This window comes from Schistocerca nitens, chromosome 2 (genome assembly GCF_023898315.1).
Source record: "Schistocerca nitens isolate TAMUIC-IGC-003100 chromosome 2, iqSchNite1.1, whole genome shotgun sequence".
Lineage (NCBI taxonomy): Eukaryota > Metazoa > Arthropoda > Insecta > Orthoptera > Acrididae > Schistocerca > Schistocerca nitens.
Window position 1 is genome coordinate 531,938,927 of NC_064615.1, and position 25,750 is coordinate 531,964,676.

The window sequence follows — 25,750 nt, forward strand, 5'->3', positions numbered from 1 at the left end:
AGTGTTTTACGATTTTCTTACATGCCTTGTATTTCTTAATCAGTCGCCTCTGTAAATTCTACAAATTTGTAACCAGAATTCCCGAACACCATGTGCTGTTACACTCCTTCTAATGTAAAGACCTTGTAATCTCCCCACGGAAAATTACCCTCTACCACGTAATAATTAATAAGGGTTAATCAAATCATCCACAATTATTTACTTTTGAAAAGTATCTGATCAGATTTTTTAGTAATATTTGCGCCGACAGCTCGTCGACGCCAAGGTATTTTTCTAGTACGTTTATTCTTTGGAATAACAGAGATAGAGAGATGTATGCTCCATGGTTATTATAGAGGGAGAAAGGAACAGCTTCGGAAGTATCAGTTGGAAGATTGTCGGATTGCTAAAAGAGATTTATTTACTCTTCTTCGCGCTAAAGCGAGCTAGGAACGTTTGTGCCGCTAGCGTGATAGATAAAGAGAAAGTCAAAAACTTGTAAAGTAAATTATATGAGACTTGAAATCCACAGAAAACGGAACATGTACGGAGATGGATTCAATATACAATTTTCCTCAGAAATAAGGTTTGTGACCATTTTATTCTAGAGTGAATGACGAATGAGTTCTCTGTCTGAATCATTGATGATTGTCTGGGTCCTGTAATTAATTGGGAAGTTTCAGCTGTGACGAAGAGAGCCTGCAATCTCTGAGTTTTTATAAATCGTCCAAAAAGGCTTCGTCCACATCTGAAATTTTAGATCTGTCGCAAACTGAACGAATTGTTCAAACGATCGATTTTCCCAACTGAATGCAGCGCTTAATAATAATAACAAATGTAAAGATCTTTTCCAGCAAGCCAGCCGCTGAATATTAAGACGAAGGGCTCCACCAGAGATTCTACTAGGCTGATTTCACGTAAATAATATATTTAAACTGTACACAGATAAAGGACAGAGAGAGAGAGGGAGAGAGAGAGAGCGAATGAAATTCTAGAAAATACTCAGAATCCTCCATTAGCATAATTGTTTGTCTGTCTTTTTACGGATCAGCCTACATATAAACCACGAAGCCCTGACTTTATTGTACCGATTTATGTGTGAGAGTGAAGGAGTAATAAAGGCGACAGATACACCTCTGTACAGACAAAACATTACACCAAGTTAGCGGCAAGCTGCATTCACAGACTTACATCATTTAAAGTAGAGAGAATTCATTATAACCTTTTCGAAAATGAGGCAGTGAAACACTTTCAAGTGATTCAAAAAGTTACTTGTCGTATTCACAACTTTCCTAGTCGTTCATTCCTTGAATATATTGATCCACAGATATTTTTGTATGAATCATGTCTGTGAAATTTTCCAGTGCTTTACCTAAAAAAAAATGGCCGTTCTTTCACCGAAGAAATGAATCGCTTCATAAAACTATGTTTCGGCCTACGACAAAAATCAGTGACATACGAGGTGCATTCAAGTTCTAAGGCCTCCGATTTTTTTTCTAACTAACTACTCACCCGAAATCGATGAAGCTGGCGTTACTTCTCGACGTAATCGCCCTGCAGACGTAACCATTTTTCACAACGCTGACGCCATGATTCCATGGCAGCGGCGAAGGCTTCTTTAGGAGTCTGTTTTGACCACTGGAAAATCGCTGAGGCAATAGCAGCACAGCTGGTGAATGTGCGGCCACAGAGAGTGTCTTTCATTGTTGGAAAAAGCCAAAAGTCACTAGGAGCCAGGTCAGGTAAGTAGGGAGCATGAGGAATCACTTCAAAGTTGTTATCACGAAGAAACTGTTGTGTAACATTAGCTCGATGTGCGGGTGCGTTGTCTTGGTGAAACAGCACACGCGCAGCCCTTCCCGGACGTTTTTGTTGCAGTGCAGGAAGGAAATTGTTCTTCAAAACATTTTCGTAGGATGCACCTGTTACCGTAGTGCCCTTTGGAACGCAATGGGTAAGGATTACACCCTCGCTGTCCCAGAACATGGACACCATCATTTTTTCAGCACTGGCAGTTACCCGAAATTTTTTTGGTGGCGGTGAATCTGTGTGCTTCCATTGAGCTGACTGGCGCTTTGTTTCTGGATTGAAAAATGGCATCCACGTCTCATCCATTGTCACAAGCAACGAAAAGAAAGTCCCATTCATGCTGTCATTGTGCGTCAACATTGCTTGGCAACATGCTACACAGGCAGCAATGTGGTCGTCTGTCAGCATTCGTGGCACCCACCTGGATGACACGTTTCGCATTTTCAGGTCGTCATGCAGGATTGTGTGCACAGAACCCACAGAAATGCCAACTCTGGAGGCGATCTGTTCAACAGTCATTCGGCGATCCCCCAAAACAATTCTCTCCACTTTCTCGATCATGTCGTCAGGCTGGCTTGTGCGAGCCCGAGGTTGTTTCGGTTTGTTGTCACACGATGTTCTGCCTTCATTAAACTGTCGCATCCATGAACGCACTTTCAACACATCCATAACTCCATCACCACATGTCTCCTTCAACTGTCGATGAATTTCAAATGGTTCCACACCACGCAAATTCAGAAAACGAATGATTGCACACTGTTCAAGTAAGGAAAACGTCGCCATTTTAAGTATTTAAAACAGTTCTCATTCTCGCCGCTGGCGGTAAAATTCCATCTGCCGTACGGTGCTGCCATCTCTGGGACGTATTGACAATGAACGCGGCCTCATTTTAAAACAATGCGCATGTTTCTATCTTTTTCCAGTCCGGAGAAAAAAAATCGGAGGCCTTAGAGCTTGAATGCACCTCGTAAAATGAGTGCCAACGAAAAAAGGAAAGTTGTGGTTGCCTCGAAGAATACCGAGTCGTGTTGTAATAGACCTCCTACCACTCACACTGTAATGTACTAAAACGCTTTAGTCCAGTACAGTGCAAGTGCTCGGCAGCTTCTTCGTTATTTTCTGCTGTTTGGACGGCATCAGCCTGTGCAGGGTTCGCGTGAAAGCCACCTTATGGATTTCCACACAACGGTGATGTCTATGGTGCCTTTAATGGCCGTTTCACCTCGGGGGTCGTCGCTTCCAGATGCAGAGACACCAAAGCGGTTCGCTTCGCATTGTATGTTACTCGTTGTTTCGCTCGAGAGGCGCTGAACTCACTTCAGCCGTTGAGCAATTTGTCAAGTGAATCCCAGCTTCTCACTTTGCACGGACTCAGAGTGCATCTTTCAGACAGGAGGCTGCGAGCTGTGAGTCGTGTGCATCACTTCGTGTCGCTATCGACGAGTAGTTTCGGGAAACATTGTCAAGCCAGCAGCACCGTTGATTCTGACCACTGGCCATTGTTTATCATTACAGTACAGGTTTTTTTGCGCGTAGTAACTGCACTCTATGCAGGGAGTTTCATTGATAAAGTCCCATGTAGGTCACTACTGTGGGACTACCTTTGTATTAAACAAGTTCAAAAATGCCAATACTTCGAATTAAACACTATGTCATGAAAAGTATCCGAATATCACTATGCAATGTGCAATTCGTAATTGATCACTATATGTCACGACAGGCACATTAGGCAGTATAACAGGAGGCGGGGACTATTGTGTTGTCAGTATAGAAGCCGTCACAGCAAAACGCTGTCCTCCCTACGGACTCTTACTTCAGATTCCCACACCTTACTATTCTAAGTAAAACCAGCAAAGAGGGTGGTTGGTGTGGCTGGTGTGACACGAAATACCACACAATCAATCATATGAACTGCTCCCGTGTGATATATCTCTCTGAGAAAATCTGAAACGTAAGTGGTAATATCGCGCTGCTAACGAAGATTTTCTCTACAGAATTACTAATCATGGCAAGGAACTTCGTCGTGATAGACCAGTTACATTGTGTAAGTAGCCTGTTTGTATGTTGGCAGCGCTATAGACTGTGTTAAAGTCGCTGACGGCGCCATGCGCCCTCGGCAAGAGATTCTGTGGTTGGACGGACTAGCAGTTAGCGAGTGGGTAGTGCCGCGTAATCCCCACCACACACCCTTTTTACTTTATATGCAGTTTATATGGCATAAAATTTTAATTAATTTTATAATGCTTATTGTTGCGAGCACGACAGATAAAACACGATTCTCACTATTAGTTTCTGCAGGTGAAAATATTTTAACTTTCTGCTCTTTGACCTATTATGTGGAGATACGGACAACACTGAAAAATTTCCTGCTGTGGACGTAAGGTTTTAAATTTGCAAACTATTTTTATATAACACTGATCTGGCTTGTTATATATGGAACATGGTATCTTTACTGTAACTAATTATGGAATAAAGAAAATGCCCTTCGCTACTTTCATCTCTTGAATGCACAGAAAATTACTCTTATTGCCTGTACGGAAGTTACAGTGTGTTATGTTCACTAAACATAAAACCTGCAGTGATTTTTTTAAATATATGAACACTATTAAGTGTCACCACTAACATAAGTGCATGAAACTAAAAAAAATTAAATTTGATTTTTATGTTATCAGCCAGGACAGGTTTTGCACAGCAGTCTTTGATCACACACAAGTAAAATTTTATCACTCATGAACTATTTACGTAACTGATAACATAATAGCAGCTGCCCATGTCCACCTGAAAATGACATAATATAATACACAATATCCCTCTGAAGTCTCCAGGAAGCTGAAAGAGATAATTTTAATGTACCGTTATATGCTCGCTATATTGCGGAAAAACTGCTTGCATTCCATTTAATTTGAATTTGCCGCGGCAGCGGCTGCCGCGATCGCTGCACGGCCCTTCGACATGAAAAATTCCTAATATGCTGAAAACTGCTAAGAATGTGGAATGAAATCTTGGGCAAGCTATCAATAAATTATTACAGGTAATAATTTTTACAATTTCTATATTCATAAAATCCACATCAATTGAAAGTACACACCTTTTATAAATATTAACCTCCAATTGCGTCTTTCTCGATCAAAGGACAAACGAAAGCTACCTACGCATTCAAGTGAGCGTCACAGGCTCTTACAAATTTAACGGCTACAAGAAGACAGCGAGAGTAATGTTTTAATCTCCACTATTTATAGGCAATTTAATAAGCATCTTTGTAATTATTTTTCATTACCTGCTTTGTTACATACATTCGCCGATTAAAGACGTCATTTGTGAAATATAGAAACATAAATATTGCACAAACATAAAAATGAAAAATTGTTATTTCCTTTTATACATCATCTACAACCATTCATACCGAAATGAAATTATAATAATACAGCCAAATGTTTATTTTATTATTTTTATATACATTATTTATATATATGCTTTTGTGGTCTTCAGTCCTGAGATTGGTTTGATGCAGCTCTCCATGCTACTCTATCCTGTGCAAGCTTCTACATCTCCCAGTACTTACTGCAACCAACATCCTTCTGGATCTGCTTAGTGTATACATCTCTTGGTCTTCCTGTACGATTTTTACCCTCCACGCTGCCCTCCAATGCTAAATTTGTGATCCCCTGATGCCTCAGAACATTTCCTATCAACCTATCCCTTATTCTAATCAAGTTGTGCCACAAACTCCTCTTCTCCCCAAATCTATTCAACACCTCCTCATTAGTTATGTGATCTAACCATCTGATCTTCAGCATTCTTCTGTAGCTCCACATTTCGAAAGCTTCTGTTTTCTTCTTGTCCAAACTATTTATCGTCCATGATTCACTTCCATATATGGCTACACTCCATACAAATACTTTCAGAAACGACTTGCTGACACTTAAATCTATACTCGATGTTAACAAATTTCCCTTCTTCAGAAACACTTTCCTTGCCATTGCCAGTCTACATTTTATATCCTCTCTGCTTCGACCATCATCAGTTATTTTACTCCCCAAATAGCAAAACTCCTTTACGACTTTAAGCGTCTCATTTCCTAATCTAATTCCCTCAGCATTGCCCGACTTAATTCGACTACATTCCATTATCCTTCTTTTGCTTTTGTTGATATTCATCTTATATCCTCCTTTCAAGACACTGTCCATTCCATTCAACTGCTCTTCCAAGTCCATTGCTGTCTCTGACTGAATTACAATGTCATCGGCGAACCTCAACGATTTTATTTCTTCTCCATGGATTTTAATGCTTACTCCGAACTTTTCTTTTGTTTCCTTTACTGGTTGCTCAATATACAGATTGAATAACATCGGGGAGAGGCTACAACCCCGTCTCACTCCCTTCCCAACCACTGCTTCCATTTCGTGCCCCTCGACTCTTATAACTGCCATCTGGTTTCTGTACAAATTGTAAATTGCCTTTCGCTCCCTGTATTTTACCCCTGCTACCTTTAGAATTTGAAAGAGAGTATTCCAGTCAACATTGTCTAAAGGTTTCGCTAAGTCTACAAATGCTAGAAACGTAGGTTTGCCTTTCCTTAATATTTCTTCTAAGATAAGTCGTAAGGTCGTATTGCCTCACGTGTTCCAATATCTCTACGGAATCCAAACTGATCTTCGCCGAGGTCGGCTTCTACCAGTTTTTCCATTCGTCTGTAAACAATTCGCGTTAGTATTTTGCAGCTGTGACGTATTAAACTGATAGTTCGGTAATTTTCACATCTGTCAACACCTGCTTTCCTTGGGATTGGAATTATTATATTCTTCTTGAAGTCAGGGTATTTCGCCTGTCTCATACATCTTGCTCACCAGATGGTAGAGTTTTGTCAGGACTGGCTCTCCCAAGGCTGTCAGTAGTTGTAATGGAATGTTGTCTACTCCCGGGGCCTTGTTCGACTCAGGTCTTTCAGTGCTCTGTCAAATTCTTCACGCAGTATCGTATCTCCCATTTCATCTTCATCTACATCCTCTTCCATTTCTATAATATTGGCCTCAAGTACATCGCCCTTGTATAGACCCTCTATATACTCCTTCCACCTTTCTGCTTTCCCTTCTTTGCTTAAAACTGGGTTTCCATCCGAGCTCTTGATATACAAGTGGCTCTCTTTTCTCCAAAGGTCTCTTTAATTTTCCTGTAGGCAGTATCTATCTCTCCCCTAGTGAGGTAAGCCTCTACACCCTTACATTTGTCCTCTAGCCATCCCTGCTTGGCCATTTTGCACTTCCTGTCGACCTCATTTTTGAGACGTTTGTATTCTTTTTTGCCTACTTCATTTACTGCATTTTTATATTTTCTCCTTTCATCAATTAAATTCAATATTTCTTCTGTTACCCAATGATTTCTACTAGCCCTCGTCTTTTTACCTAATTGATCCTCTGTTGCCTTCATTACTTCATCCCTCAGAGCTACCCATTCTTCTTCTACTGTATTTCTTTCCCCCATTCCTGTCAATTGTTCCCTTATGCTCTCCCTGAAACTCTGTACAACCTATGGTTTAGTCAGTTTATCCAGGTCCCATCTCCTTAAATTCCCACCTTTTTGCAGTTTCTTCAGTTTTAATCTGCAGTTCATAGCCAATAGATTGTGGTCAGAGTCCACTGCCCCTGGAAATGTCTTACAATTTAGAACCTACTACCTAAATCTCTATCTTACCATTATCTGATACCTACTAGTATCTCCAGGATTCTTCCATGTATATTTGATTTTGTATTTATAACCCTGTATTCACCTGACCAAAAGTCTTGTTCCTCCTGCCACCGAAATTTAGTAATTCCCACCCTATCTAACTTTAACCTATCCATTTCCCTTTTTAAATTTTCTAACCTACCTGCCCGATTAAGGGATCTGACATTCCATGCTCCGATCCGTAGAACGCCAGTTTTCTTTCTCCTGATAACGACGTCCTCTTGAGTACTTCCCGCCTGGAGATCCGAATGGGGGACTATTTTAGCTTTGGAATATTTTACCCAAGAGGACGCCATCATCATTTAACCATACAGTAAAGCTGCATGCCCTCGGAAAAAATTATGGCTGTAGTTTCCCGTTGCTTTCAACCGTTCGCAGTACCAGCACAGCAAGGCCGTTTTGGTTAGTGTTACAAGGCCCGATCAGCCAATTATCCAGACTGTTGCCCCTGCAACTACTGAAAAGGCTGCTGCCCCTCTTCAGGAACCACACGTTTGTCTGGCCTCTCAACATATACCCCTCCGTTGTGGTTGCACCTACGGTACTGCCATCTGTATCGCTGAGGCACGCAAGCCTCCCCACCAAAGGCAAAGTCCATGGTTCATATATTATTTTTATATATTCTAAATATTTTATAAATGTCTTGCCTGGAGACGTCACAGTAGGGAAGTGTATGGACGTGACGTTCTTAGTGGAGACTGTGTTGGTAGGACATGCATTGTAAAGTGAGATGAAATGATGTATTTATACGGAAATAAGCTGGGAAATATATGATAGATGATTGTTTGATAATGTTTGGGCAGTGGAATTATTGACAACTACATAATTTTCGGACCTGGATGTCACATGAATAACTTAAAATTCTCTAAATACATTGTTTGCTCTTTAACAAAATATTTCTCCCACTAACCATATGTCTTCTAGTAGTTAGATTCTATAGTAGTTAGCCCGCATCTCGTGGTCGTGCGGCAGCGTTCTCGCTTCCCAAGCCCGGGTTCCCGGGTTCGATTCCCGGCGGGGTCAGGGACTTTCTCTGCCTCGTGATGGCTGGGTGTTGTGTGCTGTCCTTAGGTTAGTTAGGTTTAAGTAGTTCTAAATTCTAGGGGACTTATGACCACAGCAGTTGAGTCCCATAGTGCTCAGAGCCATTTGAACCATCTATAGTAGTTAGAATCATTTTACTTAGCTGGCTGTAGTTGCTACTTGCTGTAAATGCTTGCCTGTAAGGCAAGTGACTTATAAAGAGAACGGAATTTCCGCTGTTGGGATTCGTGATTGAAATGAGTTTAGGCAATTAACAGAGTTGAGGGTAGCTTCATATTTCTTTAATTTCATTTTTTTATTTCTATTATTGTTTTAATTTCTTGCAATTCACGGTCATTGTTTTGTGTTAATTATTGGAAGTCATGTTGTCAATGCATAGCTGTCAGATTGCGTTGCACTTGTATATCGTGGATAACAAATGAATAGGTTGAGTTGCCTTTTTCAGGAAAAAGTCTGTAGGTCAGTGTTTAATACAAAATAATTAAAGAAATAGTTTCAAGTTGTTTGGATACCTAATGCGATGGCTAACTGCAGGCTCTTTAAAACTGCATTTCATTCGGATATTAAGAAACAAAAGTGAAACTGCCTTGGACGATACTTGTGCTGCAAGAATGCCGTAGATTTGCAGCAGAATTTCGGTCTACAAGTGAGATGAACCAGCGTGCCAGAGGTATCAGTGGCTATACAAGAGTGCTGAAGCATTTCAACAAAACGAACATAGAATAACGCCCAACATTACATAGCAGAGACACAAACGTCTCTATTGTAAGATTGTACTGTTAATGACATCATCCAGGAACCTCATCATTTATGAACTCTAGTATCTCTTGCGGTTGTTCTCCGCTGGAATTCTCTGAACTGTCAGTTCACAGCACAGATATTGAGAAAAGGAAATTTGCCGTGTTGTGTTACAAAGCAAACAATGATAGGCTATCCCAAGAATGACTGTTGACCAACTGAAATACTAATGTGCCAGTAGTATGCTGAAGAGGATCTCTCACAATCATATTGGTTCCTTTTTTGACTATAGGAATTTTTACAACTCATAAACCAATAACGAGTACATGTTTGGAGACAAATAAAGTCACATGAAATGTGTCTGAACGTTTATGCTTAATTTTTGATGTTACCAGATACAAATATTAATCTATTATTATTCCAGCAACTCTGTTTCTTCTTGATGTGATCTGTTTACATTTTATATAGCCATGCTAAACGAACAACGCAACAACGCTTGATGACTATTCTTGCTTCAGATATCAACATCAGTCCACGCTATAACAAACAGCGTGCATTTACAAGTTCTAAGACTGTATTTGGGATGTTGCAGAATGCAAAATGTAATACGTAATTTGCTATTGCAAGAGAAATTAAATATTCTATCATTTTGTTTTTTGGTCCAATAGTCATTATTTATATCTTAGCAAAATTTTAAGATTTTTTATTGATGTACTACTTGATATTGCAATATTTATCTTTGGAAATTGAAGATTTCAGTTTGTGATTATAATTTCATGCATTTTTGTTGCATACCCGTAATGGAAATTAGGGATTTTCAACAAAAGAAGAAAGAAAACTGGGAATTAACACAACGTTGACAACGAGGTCCTTAGTGCCAGAATGGTTTTGATGCGGTATGTTTTACCTAAGATTATGTGAGAATAATTAGGAACAGGAAGAAGTGGGATAAGTGAATTGGAAGTACTAGACTACGGCGTTTTTGTGTTGTTATGAGTTCTAGCGCTGCCATTCTCAGCAAAAGACAGACCTATTCGACCTAGTTATCACACTTCGTCACTAAGGTGTCAGATATTACAATGGGAGGCAAAGAGAGAGAGAGAGAGAGAGAGAGAGAGAGAGAGAGAGAGAGAGAGAGAGGGGGGGAGGGAGGGAGGGAGGGAGAGAGCGGAGAGAGCAATACTAAGGGAGAGAGGGGTTGGTTGTCTAAAGGATAGAGACAGGGTGTAATTTTCAGCGCAGTATTTCACGTTTTGTTTCCGCATTGCCAATTTAATATACAGAAGCCATATAAAGCAGACAGCTTGTATCAGTTTTCACCATATTGCGTGAAAATGTTTTAACTTTGTTTGTACCCTTTTTGATACTAGAAACAAAAGGCATGTGAAATATGAATTTTTGGAATGTAGAGCGTACGATTGTGCCGTCATACCTGTTCAGAACTGTAAGAAAAAACTATCAAACACGTTTGGAAGTTCTATTCATATCTTCAGTACTAGCATACATTCCTCATGGCAGTTTTATCAGATTCCTGTGGCGCATTCTGGTTTAACGGTAGAACTACAGGGTGTTTCAAAAATGACCGGTATATTTGAAATGGCAAGAAAAACTAAACGAGCAGCGATAGAAATACACCGTTTGTTGCAATATGCTTGGGACAACACTACATTTTCAGGCAGACAAACTTTCGAAATTACAGTAGTTACAATTTTCAACAACAGATGGCGCTGCGGTCTGGGAAACTCTATAGTACGATATTTTCCACATATCCACCATGCGTAGCAATAATATGGCGTAGTCTCTGCATGAAATTACCCGAAACCTTTGACAACGTGTCTGGCGGAATGGCGTCACATGCAGATGAGATTTACTGCTTCAGCTGTTCAATTGTTTCTGGATTCTGGCGGTACACCTGCTCTTTCAAGTGTCCCCAAAGAAAGAAGTCACAGGGGTTCATGTCTGGCGAATAGGGAGGCCAATCCACGCCGCCTCCTGTATGTTTCGGAGAGCCCAAAGCAAACACACGATCATCGAAATATTCATTCAGGAAATTAAAGACGTCGGCCGTGCGATGTGGCCGGGCACCATCTTGCATAAACCACGAGGTGTTCGCAGTGTCGTCTAAGGCAGTTTGTACCGCCACAAATTCACGAAGAATGTTCAGATAGCGTGATGCAGTAATCGTTTCGGATCTGAAAAATGGGCCAATGATTCCTTTGGAAGAAATGGCGGCCCAGACCAGTACTTTTTGAGGATGCAGGGACGATGGGACTGCAACATGGGGCTTTTCGGTTCCCCATATGCGCCAGTTCTGTTTATTGACGAAGCCGTCCAGGTAAAAATAAGCTTCGTCAGTAAACCAAATGCTGCCCACATGCATATCGCCGTCATCAATCCTGTGCACTATATCGTTAGCGAATGTCTCTCGTGCAGCAATGGTAGGGGCGCTGAGGGGTTGCCGCGTTTGAATTTTGTATGGATAGAGGTGTAAACTCTGGCGCATGAGACGATACGTGGACGTTGGCGTCATTTGGACCGCAGCTGCAACACGGCGAACGGAAACCCGAGGCCGCTGTTGGATCACCTGCTGCACTAGCTGTGCGTTGCCCTCTGTGGTTGCCGTACGCGGTCGCCCTAACTTTCCAGCACGTTCATCCGTCACGTTCCCAGTCCGTTGAAATTTTTGAAACAGATCCTTTATTGTATCGCTTTTCGGTCCTTTGGTTACATTAAACCTCCGTTGAAAACTTCGTCATGTTGCAACAACACTGTGTTCTAGGCGGTGGAATTCCAACGCCAGAAAAATCCTCTGTTCTAAGGAATAAACCATGTTGTCTACAGCACACTTGCACGTTGTGAACAGCACACGCTTACAGCAGAAAGACGACGTACAGAATGGCGCACCCACAGACTGCGTTGTCTTCTATATCTTTCACATCACTTGCAGCGCCATCTGTTGTTGTAAATTGTAACTACTGTAATTTCGAAAGTTTGTCCGCCTGAAAATGTACTGTTGTCCCAAGCATATTGCAACAAACGGTGTATTTCTATCGCTGCTCGTTTAGTTTTTATTGCCGTTACAAATATACCGATCATTTTTGAAACACCCTGTATATGAGTAAGTTTTCGGTATTCATTATTGTGTGTACGTTTGAGTTCTTTCAATTCACAAACTATGAGTCAGAGATAACGGATGGACACTAGGTCAAATAGCGCGCGAGTTTGACAATCTGATTAGCCAGATCGTACAATGAAAACAGCAGTTCCTTCACTTACGATGAAAGCTGACAATTACCTCTGTCAACTAATTGAACGAAAAGTTTTGTAAACACAGGTATTCTTGTGACTGCCAAAACAGTTTGTCACCCTGAACTGAAATCAACACCAATGAAAAGCTGCTATCATGCTATACTCGAGAATAGTACATATTAAACACGAATAAGCTTCTACACTGCCGAAATTATTAGTACTGCAGTATTTCTGAACAGTTTAAAATACTAAGGAGTCTTCGTAAGTGACAAATGTTTATTAAACCTGAAACTAAACTATAAATGAGAACTGAGAATTACACAATTTTCCGTGAAGTGCGTAAGTCTCTGTTGGACGGTGCAGTGACTTACGGTCTAGGGCTAGCATCTCTGATCAGCTGTCAAAACATCCTGTGTGTGTATAAAAATCGTCAGCAATGGCAGCTGCAGACTCTTTCCAGTAGCGGGCGGAGAAGCAGACAGTGCTTCAAAGCCTTCTATAGCCCTTGGCGTGGGAAACTGCCACTAAAAGGCTGATGAGTCAGCAGCGATCAATGGCTTGCAGATGTAGATTTTGCGAGTCTAACCGTGTAATGTTAGAAGTTTGAATAGAAAAGGAGAAAAGGGAAATTTTAAGGCTCAGACTAGATGTAGTCATAATCATTGAAGGGAAATGGGAACAAGGTAAGGATTTCTAGTACGACGAGTACTGGATAACATTAACAGCAGCAGAAAATTAATAGGTTTATTCTCATCACAACCGACAGCAAAGCAACACCGACAACAATTGTTCATACCGACGTCGTAAGCTGAAAACGAAAAGACAAAGAAGTTGTATTAAGATAGTGAGCAGGTATTCAGTACGTATAAAGATGAAACTCTAATAATGACGGGTGGATTCGAAAGCGGTTGTAGGGTAACTAGAAAGGGTTACAAGAGAATAAGGACTTGGTAGCAGGATTGAGAGAGGAGAAAGACTAATTAAGTTCTACCTTAAGTTGAGCTAGTAATAGAGAATACATTGATGAAGAATCAAAAGAGTAGACGGTATATGTGGAAAAGGACTGAAGCAACCGAACCTTCCAACTGGATTACATCACGCTCAGACAGAGATATCGAAATCAGATATTGGGTTTCAGGCATACTCAGAGACAGATATAGACTCAGATCACAATTTAGAAATGATGAAGAGTAAACAGAAGGTTAAGGGAATTGTACGGAAGAATCAGAGTGGTAGGTAGTGAGACACCGAATTATTGAGGAAGGATGACAAGCGTTTAAAGTTCTTTAAAGATGTGGATACTGTAATAAGAAATAACACAGAAGACAGTTCAGTTGAAGAGCATTGGAAATCTCTAAAAGGAGCAATCGCAAATGGTGGGAAGACAGTTGCCTCCCTAACATAGATATTTGGAAACTAATTGCGTGTCGACCTTGGGTAACAGAAGAAATACTACAGTTGATCTATGAAATAGGGAAATACAAAAATGTTCAGTTAAAGACAGAAATACAGAAAATTATATAACTTAGGAAGCAAAAAGTACGTGCAGTGAAGCCAAAGCGTAATGGCTACAGCAAATAAGTGAAATAATCGTAAAGAAATCGTAGTCTGAAGAATGTACTCAGCATATAGAGAAGTCAAAATCAGCCTTCCGTAATTATAAGCAACGCGGCAACATTAAAAGTGAAATTACAATTCCACCTTTAAACACAGACAAGAGAGCCGATAGGTGGAAGAGTTCACTGATTGATTCCACCGCGCTTTCAGCTTAACAGGTCATGTATACAGCTTGCTGAGAGGAATACAGAAGAATGGAAAACTGGTGGTCTTTTGAATCACGGTCAGTCTGGCTTCAGGAAAGGAAACTGCCCTAGAGAGGGAGTTCCGAAATTGTTTTTGATAGTGGAAGCAAGACGGAAGGAAAATCAAGACTCGTTCGTAGGATCTGACGACCTCGAAAATGCGTTCCACAACGTAAAACCGTGCAAGATGTTCGAAATTCTGAGAAAAATAGAATTAAGCTATAGAGAAAGGCGGGTAACACACAATATATACAAGTACGAAGAGGGCGCAGTATAGTTCGAAGACCACGAACGTAGCACTCGGATTAAAATGGGAAAAGACAGGGATGCAGTCTTTCACCCCTCCTGTTCAAAGTATACATCGAAGAAGCAATGATAGAAATAAAAGAAAGAGTGAAACTAAAATTTTTAGTATAACGATATCAATAATATGATTCGCTTGTGATATTGCTATCCTCAATAAAGGTGAAGATGAATTACAGAATCTGTTGAATACAGGTAAATCGAACAGTGTAATGAGTACAGAAAATGGATTAAGAGTAAAACGAAGAGGGCACAGTATGGTTCGAATAAATAAGGAGTAGAATAAATGGGATTGGGGGTGCGTACTGTGCGCGTATTCGAACTGCCGTTGGAAGTCCCGGCCGCGCTTGTCACTGATGTGTTAAAGCCATATGGCACGATCCTCAGCTTCATGGAGAAATGTAACACCTTTGAAACCTATCACGTTCTCAATTGCGTCCGACAGCTACGCCACGAACTCCCAAACACATGCCGACGTACGTGTGCGTCGGCGTTTGTCGAGCCATCATTATTTACGACGGATAACCGTCGACTTGACCCGGCTGTGGACAGGAAGGTCACGTCTGATCAAATTGCCTCCAGAGCCTCCTTGTCCAGGTGCCACCTGCGGAACAGTACAGACAACGGTGCCGACCATATTACCGCTTGAGTACGTGGACACGGTGCGGCCGATGTGCACAGAAGCCGTGCCCATGACGCAGTCACACGTGACCACGAGCTTAACCGCCGATGACGTCGTGACGGCGGCGCCGCATGACCAGACGCCAAAGCAGGACACAACGCCCCCCACCACCACCATCACCGTCGCCACACCAGCGGCGTCGGTTCTGCGCACCGGCCTCATGGCCGAAGGTGGTGACCCCAGTCCTTCTACCGAGGTGAACACGAGGTCCCGGAAACAACAGTTGCCGAAACGTCGTAAAAACGCCGCCTCTCGACGGTAAACGAGCAACGGGATGGAGACAAGTAACAAGCTGCCGACACCGTCTCTGACTCGTAGTTGTCAACAGACTCTACCAGCACAGCCCCAAGGCAGGCATCCAACGCCACGGACAGGATGGCGGCCTGCCCACACCAGACGTCCCCATGACCAAATCCGCTCAGGACAATAGGCGATGGAGCCTATTATCCACGATGCCGCCTCACCGACCCATTCCCCGCTCGGTTACTGGGCTGCTGAAATGGAGGTAGAAGACTCACCAGACGCCCTTGACGCTTCTCCAACACATTGAACTGGCGCCTCACTTGGGGAGGGCCTAGCACCTGCACAAGGGCTGGGTTAAGCATGCATCCACAAGGACGGGCAGCAAAGTGGCCCTATTACCATCGTTAGGATGTCGCAATCCTACCATGTGGGTACGATCAACATTAATGGCATACACGCCGTCATCAAAAAGCGCATTCTCCATGACCTGATCCGGGTGGTGGACCTGGTATCACCTTCCTTTAAGAAGTTCACCCAGAGTTACATTTGAACATTTATCGGTACTCAGTTTACAGCATCCCATCTAGCAACGATGCTGGCGGAACCATCATCCTCTTGCACGACAGCATCGAGGCATTGGACGCCACATATTTGCCATCTGCACAAGTACTTGTGAATATGGTGGGAGCAGTCTGTACTGTCAATGTATATGCGCTCTCTGGAACATCTCACAACGGTGAATGGATCACCTTTTATTCCAAAGAAATTGCTCCACTCTTGTACAGGAATAAAGAACACTACCTCACAGGCGGCGGTTTTAATAGTGTCTTTCATCCAGCAGCCAACACACCGTGCCACTGCACCTGCTAAGCACCAGTCGCCGTCAGAATTTTATTACACGGCAACCGTCGCGAGACCTGCAGATAGCGGTTAATCGTCTCAAACCTCACTTACTCTGTCCCACCGCGAAACAGCCTGACGGAGACCAACCGAAATAGCATCAGTATATCATGTCATCAGAGACGCCACCGCAAACGCCACCTTATAATATCAGCAGGTGGACGCTTCGACACAGAGTGTGCCATCGCTGCAGCATTCGTCCGGCATTACAGAATGCTTTATGCTGAAGACACACAGATCGTCCGAGACTATGAAGGCGTCCTGTGCGATTTGCCTGACCCCAGATTAGTGCACCACGACGATGCCCTGCTGGCTCTCATAACTGGTGAAGACTTAACAGCAGCCTTGGCACACAGCGCCCCGAGCAAATCACCGAGCAGGACGGCTTACTGAACGAATTCTACCGCGCCTTCTATCCCTTGATGGGCACTCAGTGGATTCGGATGTTGTAGGACCTATTCTGCGACGATTTTACCGTCCTCGTGGATTTCCGTGAAGGCATCATGATACCAGTTCCAAAACCGAGTGGTTGTCACGATTATCGTCCTCTTACGCTCCTGAACATGGATTATAAACTCATCGCCCGTATCCTTCACACACTTCTTCAGCCCACAATCGGGCACATGAATCATCCTCACCAGAAATGTTTAGGTGGCGACAACAGCATCAAAAATGGCTCTGAGCACTATGCGACTGAACTTCTGAGGTCATCAGTCGCCTAGAACTTAGAACTAATTAAACCTAGCTAACCTAAGGACATCACAGACATTCATGCCAGAGGCAGGATTCGAACCTGCGACCGTAGCGGCCACGCGGTTCCAGACTGAAGCGCCTAGAACCGCACGGCCACACCGGCCGGCTACAACAGCATCCACAGGGCACTTGGTGCCTACTGCGACACCACGGTGTTGGCGGCAGCCTGCCGCCTCCGAGACACCCTTGTCTCCGTCGATTTTGATGACTTCTTAGATCGCATCGACCACGGTTTCCTACGCACCGTGCTCGAACTATTGGCTCCTCGCAGACGTCGACAAGCGTGATCCTACGTTTAATCCACAGGACGTGCTCCCAGATTATGGTCAACGATACCAAAACGAATGCATGACTTTCGGATGGTCTGTGCAACAGGGATGTGCTTTACCAGGAATCTTATTCGCTGCGGCCGTCGAATCCTCGTTGCACGGCCCTCGCCAATGATTGAATGGCATCTGCATTCGAGACATGACCTTCCGACGTGGTGCCTTCGCTGACGACGCGTTGCTCTTGGTGTGGTCGGGCGACAAAATCCAAATAACGCTTCAGTTTTTGTGTCGCTACGATGCGGTATCAGGCTGCTTAGTCAACATGTTGGAAGAGGCCTCCTCCGGCCTACAGCTATCCGCTTCCAAAAGGTTGCCTCGCTGAACGCGCTGAGAGTGCAGTTCTCCAGTACAGTCTGCCGAACTGTGATAGCCACACATCACCTGTTACTACAAGAGACACATGTCCTTCTCCGTTACAGCAGATTTCGCAACATGGATATGATTCTCTGGAAGCGTTACGTCAACACTTACCTAGAATCCCAACTTAATTATTTTGCACGCTTTCTTCGCCTAATACTCACCACACAACATATTTTCCAGGCAGTGTATAGACATTTCGTGAGCGCAGGTAACACAATCAAAGTCCGCTACACAATTTAGTGAGGCCTCTCCGATGGTGGGAGGCCTGGGGTTGACTCAAGTCCAGAACTGCGTTATACCTTCGGATGATGCGACTCGCGTGCACCGCGGCCAGCACCAGCTTGACGGGGATGTTGCTTCAGACCGTCGCGCCCCGATATCTTATAGATTTCCTGGTCGAACAGAGCTACATGACCGAGAATCTACCGGCTACGAGGGCGCCGAGCACGAGAGACTATTACCGCAACAATGTCGAAATCTAACACCTGACAGTCAGCTGGACCAGGGTGTGGCTGGCCGTCTACACCCCATACGGGCCCACGTACGCTCGTTCCTTGTGGTACGTGGTGGTGAATGGCAAATTAGCTACACACCAGCGCCTCCATTCCACCATCTCACGTACGACCCTGTGTGCCCCACTGCGATTCGGACGCGCACCGCTTGACATACGCTGCGACGGGCAGCTGCTGGGATCTTATACAACGTTTGCTGGCGCTCCTGTTCCGACGACAGTCAGAGTCTATCGCCCTGGACGGACTCCTACGCCCATATACTTTCCCACCGTCAGAACAAACACCGTCAACTGGCTGAAGGGCATGGTGCTGTATTACGTTTTGCAAGCCGCGATCTCGACTTGTGGTTCCGGCTGACGCCGACTCATCAGACGTTCCGCATCCATGCACTGTACCGGACCCGACTATCGAATTATTTTGTCGCATTACTCGAGAATCCTTCTGCCCTTTGAGGTGTTCCTAGTACTAATAGGCACACTTGGAGCCGAATCACAGCACATGATTGATGCTCCGAGGAAGCGGTTTAGAGGGAGTTCCCCCCTGTATTAATTTACGCGAAGACAACTCGAGTGCCTCTGGTGGTAGTAGTAGCATCCGGTCAAAAATAATAAAACAAAATACAAGAGAGGAAAAATAAATAAATAAAAACAAAAATGAATTTGTTTAAACAAAGCTCTCTTGATCCTGTACGCTCCTTTCCGTTCTTGGTTCTGGGAGGGCACAAAGGGACACTGAGGCCAGGCTTCGGAAGACGACCCCTGCCCTCTTTTCCTCTGACCCTCCTCTAGGCCTTCTTATTAAAAAAAAAAGATAAAAAAGTGGTAACATGTTCGACTACAAGGCATCAGGCCCAGGTTCGATTCCCGTCCGGACTGGAGATTTTCTCCGCTCGTGAACTAGGTGTTGTCCTCATCGTCCTTTCATCATCATCACCAACACGCAAGTAGCCCAATGTGGCGTCACCTGAAATAAGACTTGCAACCCGGCGGCAGAACTTCCCCGGATGGAGCCTGCCGGTCAACGATGCCACACGATCATTTTTTTTTTCTTCCAGTATCAACACGGGCCTTAATCTTAGAGAGAAATTTATGAGAAAGCATATATAAGCACATCACTGTAAGGTATTGAAACATGGACTGTGACGAAACTTGAACAGAGGAGAGCATTTGAGATTGAGCCGTGCTGTGAGAAAAATACCTCGCTCTTGACTCGCGGTATGTATGGGGTGCTGTGGCGTGACCCTCTCTTTGCCTAGACAGAACAGGCTGGGGCAGCGTGCGGAGAGTAATTTCTGGTGGTTGCCGCTAAGAGAGATCGCCGGCGGTCTGTTTTGGCTACAAGGCTCTCAGTACAGAAGGGCTCTAGTGCTCGCTGGGCGAGTAAGGGGAAAGAGCAAAAACACAGGGGGCACGCTCATGCACAGGGAACGACCCGCGACCAGAAGACGAGCGGCCTATGGCAACATATGTTTTCCCGATGTCGCTGTTGGTGCTAGTTTATGCGGAGGACGAAGCACTGCTGCTCCTGAACTTATTAAAACTGGTTGAGCACCGCAATTTTCCTCGTGCGTTGGTGGTTTTCCTCAGACCAGGGCGGCGGAGTGCTTAGCACAGTTCTTGCCCGTTTACCCTGTTCTGGTGCATCACCATCTTCTTCATTTCGACACGTGCCCGTATTGATAATTTAGTTCGCCTTTTGCGTGATCATGTCGATCTAGCAGCGCTACGCTCAGCCTCTCTCTTAGATACAATTTGTTTCCGCTTTTGGCTTCTGTTGCCAAGCATTTCTGTTTTATTACGTTCACCTGTTGACTGGGTCTTATATGATATCACGTTACGGTTAATGTACATGCTATAAATTGTTTTGTAGCATGTTTGGCTATCTGAGCCACCTTTTGGTATTTCATGTTTGAACTTGTTAAATGTTGCAGCCTCTGTCAGAGTACCCCGTCCTTTTGATCACGTTAAAAAGGGCGGTTGTAGTACACGTTATCTCACTGGTCGTAAAGAGTTTTGCTGTGTTATAGAAGTCGTTTATAACCTGGTCCCTCACGTCAGCGTTGCCGTGTGCCTGCGCGACATGGCCGGACCTTGTGCGTGTCTGTTTTGGCTGACGTGTCGGGTGGGATCCTTGGCCGGTCTTAGGACATGCTGTTGGTGATCACGCCAAACAGGAACCACTTATGTCTGTATTCTGCCCGTTAGGTTTGATATTTTTATCTTTTACCGTTTGTAGAGTTTACTATTGTGTGTGTGTTTTTTCATAACTAAACAATCAGACGTTTTTATTAGGACGTTTCGATAGAACTTAAACGAGTCTTGAAAGACCACCAAAATTATGTTACCCCTCTGTTGTAAGTTTTAATGGTTTTGTTTTATGTTATACGCAATGAAATAGTGATTCCCTCTTTAAGATCACTTTAACTCACAATTACTTATGTGGTGCTCAGTATGGATTTGTAATAATAATAATTTTGTGTTCCAGTAAATTTAATTTTTTTTTTAATTGCAATGTTAAATTGCCCTCCCCCTCACGCTCCTATCCACCCACCCACCCACTCACCCATCCTCCCCGCACCGATGATCCAGCCATTCCTACTATGTTAAGCGGAGCACATGCAGTGGTACCGCAGTGCCACGCTAGAGAGATGTGGTGCTACCGAAGAATGCTGAAAATTAGGTGGACTGACAAGGTAAGGAATGAAGAGGCTATCCTCAGAAGCACCGAATAAAGAACGTATGGAAAACGATGACAGGAGAAAGGGACAGGATGATAAGACATGTCTTAAGATATTATGGTACTAGAGGGAGCTGAAGAGCGTAAAAGTTGTGGGGGAAGACGTTGGATAATACACCACAAAGAACTGAGAACATGTTGCATGTGCTACACTGAGATGAAGATGTCTGAACAAGAGAGAAATTCATCGCGGGCCACACCAAACAAGTCAGCAGACTGGTGACTCAAAAAAGGAACATTATCAAGGACAGAAAGAGAGCAAAATTTGTCTGTCTTTTATATTTTGATAGTAAAGGAAATATTATGCTTTTAGGGGCAAAAGTAGATTACGCTTCTTTTAGACAATTTTAGATAATACACAAGAGGGAAATATATCCGCTAGCGGCATCCTTTGTATAGCCACCAATATTTGATAAAAATATTGAATGTCCTGTGAAAAAATATTAATTTAATATGACTGGGATCATTACACCACATCGCGGCTGTGATGAAACAAGCGTAAAAGTACGAAGTTTCCTTTAAAGTCGAACGTGATCGAGAGCTGCCACAAATGACATTGGAGTCATCTTTTTCTCTACGCAATAATTATACCATGTCATGAATACCTGACGAATTATTGCGATATGAACTCAATGTCTGCTCCCTTAATCTGTTACAAATATTACTATGGTTCCATCTAAGTATACATTTCCATAATCTGATGAAAAGTATCCATGCACCCCGATGTAATGCAGAACTGACCATTCGAAATCGAGACAGATGAGCCTCTGTCAAAGGAGGCGGGGAGAATGATGTTGTTAGTAGTGAAGAACATAACAGCGAAATGTTGTGGTTACGGGACCTCACCGACTTCGAACGTGGATGTCACAGGGAGTCACCTGAGAAACGAATCCATCAGAGATATTTCATCCTTCTAAATCTGCACAAGTGGACTGTTGGTTGCCGGCCGCGGTGGTCTAGCGGTTCTGGCGCTGCAGTCCGGAACCGCGGGACTGCTACGGTCGCAGGTTCGAATCCTGCCTCGGGCATGGGTGTGTGTGATGTCCTTAGGTTAGTTAGGTTTAAGTAGTTCTAAGTTCTAGGGGACTTATGACCTAAGATGTTGAGTCCCATAGTGCTCAGAGCCATTTGAACCATTTTTTTGACTGTTGGTGATTTAACTGTGAAATGGAAACGCGAAATAACAACTAAAGCTACTATGTAGTTGTGATGGACAATTACTTCTCTTCTGTGGATCTTATTGAATATCTAAAAGCTCATGGGGTATATGCATGTTAAACTGTGCATCCCAATAAACTTAGCCTACCAAAAAATGGTTCAAATGGCTCTGAGCACTATGGGACTTAACTTCTGAGGTCATCAGTCCCCTAGAACTTAGAACTACTTAAACCTAACTAACCTAAGGACATCACACACATCCATGCCAGAGGCAGGATTCGAGCCTGCGACCGTAGCGTTCGCGCGGATCCAGACTGTAGCGTCTGGAACCGTTCGGCCACTTCGGCCGGCGCTGAATGGTGGAGAACTGCATGACGACAGCCTAAATATACTTTTTAGAGTGCAGTCCGCAAAAAAATCTCCGTTGTGTTAAAAGAAAAAGAGAGATCTTCTTAAATATTAAAATTTTGAGTCTCGCCGTGGTGAGTGGCTGGATACCTCAACTGGTAAAAGCAGTGCCAACAAAAGAAATCAAGTTCATGGGTTCTGTTCCAGCAAGAGTTGTAATCGATCAGGAAGTTTAACACAGTGTGCACTCGGCTGAAAAATAACATTTTTCTGTTTAGAATAAATCAGAAACGTTTTGGTGGAGGATAACTCACAAAGAATTAACACAGTACGTTCAAGTGGTATACAAAATACACATGCAATGTTAATAACTACTTGAAGTGTGTTAGACAATCCCTGTTTCAGATATATAAACACACGCTCCCACTCGCAAAAGAAGCCACTGTTTTTAAGAGCATTTTAAGCATAATCGTTTACTGTAAGTGAAGAATTGAGAATAATTGAAGAATAGACTACATGGTAGCATAAAATCTACGTAAAATGAATGAACTATATACTCTACGGAACGGGCACACCAATTTCTTAGCCGCGCGGGGTAGCCGTGCGGTTGAAGCGACTTGCCTTGGTTCGTGCGGCTGTCCCCGACGGAGGTTCGAGTCCTCCCTTGGGCACGAGTGTGTGTATCTTGTGCTTAGCGCAAGTTAGTTTAAGTTAGATTAATTAGCGCGTAAGCTTAGGCACCGATGACCTCAGCAGTTTGGTCCCATTGAACTTACCACAAATTTCCAATTTTTTTTACAATTTCTTATTATGAAACGTTCGTAAAAAAGACCGGTGTATGTTTTATAAATGGCAACCGAACGAAGGAGATTATCACTATATCCACATACAGAGTCTAATGGCAAACCATACAAACAACCAAAGGGGCGCTGCTGTGGAAAGAAATGGTTCCAGAGATCATCACTCCTGGTTGTTGGTCCACCCACCGCTGCCTGGGACGTCTCCAGACACGTCTTCGGCCTGGAATCTCATTGACTGGAGTAGAACTGTCTACAGCGACGAGTCTCGTACCGAACTGAGCCGCGATGACAAGCGAAGACGTGTCTGTCGCCTTTACTCGCTTTTCACTGGCTGAATAATGTTGGTGAATGGCTCGTTACAATAATGGAAGAAGGGAAAAGGGGTATTGGTTAATTTTCATAAAGTGTTTCACACAGGTAAATGCAAGAGACACCTATGGACTGCTTTTGTATATGTCATAAGACGATGAAATTTAAAATATATTAAAATTTGTCGCAAGAAAATTAAACAGCCATAATGTCTTTTCTGGCTTCAGATTAGGTGGAATAAAAGGGATAAAATTAATTTTTACCAATAGTACATCTGATTTTTAAGCTCACTTATGGTGCGCTGGATTCTTTGTACATAAACTCCGCAGTCAAGTAACAATTGAGGTTCACGAGGTTCGTCCTGCCTGGTAACAATTTTTTTACAGGTCGGAAGATAACTGTTAATCAGTGAACACTGCCAGAGGCGACGGCCGCTGATCTCCAGTATTAGGTCTACAAGGCAAAAGTTCGGAAACACAGGGGGGTGCCTGGAAAGCAGAAGGCTGTTGCCCCAGGCGGGGGAGGAAGCATCGTAAACTCTCTTCGATAGAAGCTTTCGAACTGTCTGAAATTCTGATGAAGGAAGAGTAGGAATTAATACATTTCACTGGACTGTATTCGTAATTCAACTTTTCTGCCTTCTGACGGGTTTGATGCGGACCGCCATGGCTTCCTATGAAGTGGCAGCCCCTTCGATTCAGAGCAGCACTTGCACCCAACATACTTTGCACTTGCATTTGTTGTATGCATTCCAATTTTTGTCTTTTTCTTCGGGTTTTAACCTCTATAACTCCGTCCAGAACCATGAAAGTTTTACCCTAATCTCCTGATAGCATCTTCTTTCTTCTTTTCAGTCGTCTCCACACGTCCTTTCCTCACAGACTCGGTGGAGAACTTCATCAATCTTTACATAGCACCACCAATCAAACGTACGTACTGGTCCGCAGCTCGCTATCTGTGCCATAATGCTGTCTTCATAGCAGCTGTTCATGTGAACGAAGAGATCAAGATTAGGGTTGACCAAACACTTCCCATCGGAAACGTTGCAGGAGCATCTTAGTTGCACCTGCTGTATGAAGCTGAAAAATTTCATGAAGAAAGAAAAGCATGAAAGCTACAAGAAATAAAGCGAAACTCTTCCGCAGCCTTCGCACTTGACGGGAGACACTATTTTCTAGCCATCGTTAAGTGCTTACTGTGCCCTCAGAACTGAAAATTGCAACGAGACGCGATACACAGGCATACTAGCGACACTCCGCAACACATTTCCGCAAAGCTTCACCGGATTTATCGGTGTATTTAACTTCGCGAATGATGAGAGGTGTAAAAAAATGTAGGCATCATATTTTGCTTCCAAGGTAGGAAAAGTCTCTCACAAGTCTACCTCTTGGTTGCCAATTTTAATTTCAAGTTTATCGTTAATCTCATGCCTGCTACTCCTCATTTCCTTCCTCTTTCTTCGGTTTACCCTAGCCCCATATTCTGAACTCATTTGGCTGTTCATTCCATTGAATAAGTTCTGTAACCATTCTTCAAATTCACTGGTAGCACCAGTGTCGCCAACGAATTTTACCATTTATATCGTTTCACTCGGAGTTTTTATTCTACTTCTGAATCTCCCTCTTATTTCTGTCATATGGTAATGAAACAGTACGACAGGACTCGCGTTTTGAACATAAACTAGAAAATCTAGCTGCTCAATTATGTGTCATAAATTCTTGACATCATCTTTTTGTATATTAATAAGGTTGTCTTATACTGACACTGGAAGTTTCAATATTATAATGGCAATACGATCGGATTCTTTTAATGTATCAGTTAAACCAGTTTTGCTTCCAGCAGTGTTGAAAAATTCTTCGTAACCACCAGAAACGCTGCTAGAAAAGCTTCTACCTTTAAATATTTCGCTTCTCACTCTGTGTGCTGCTAGAGCTGCATTGATTCATAAATGCTTGCTCAGACTCACTATATT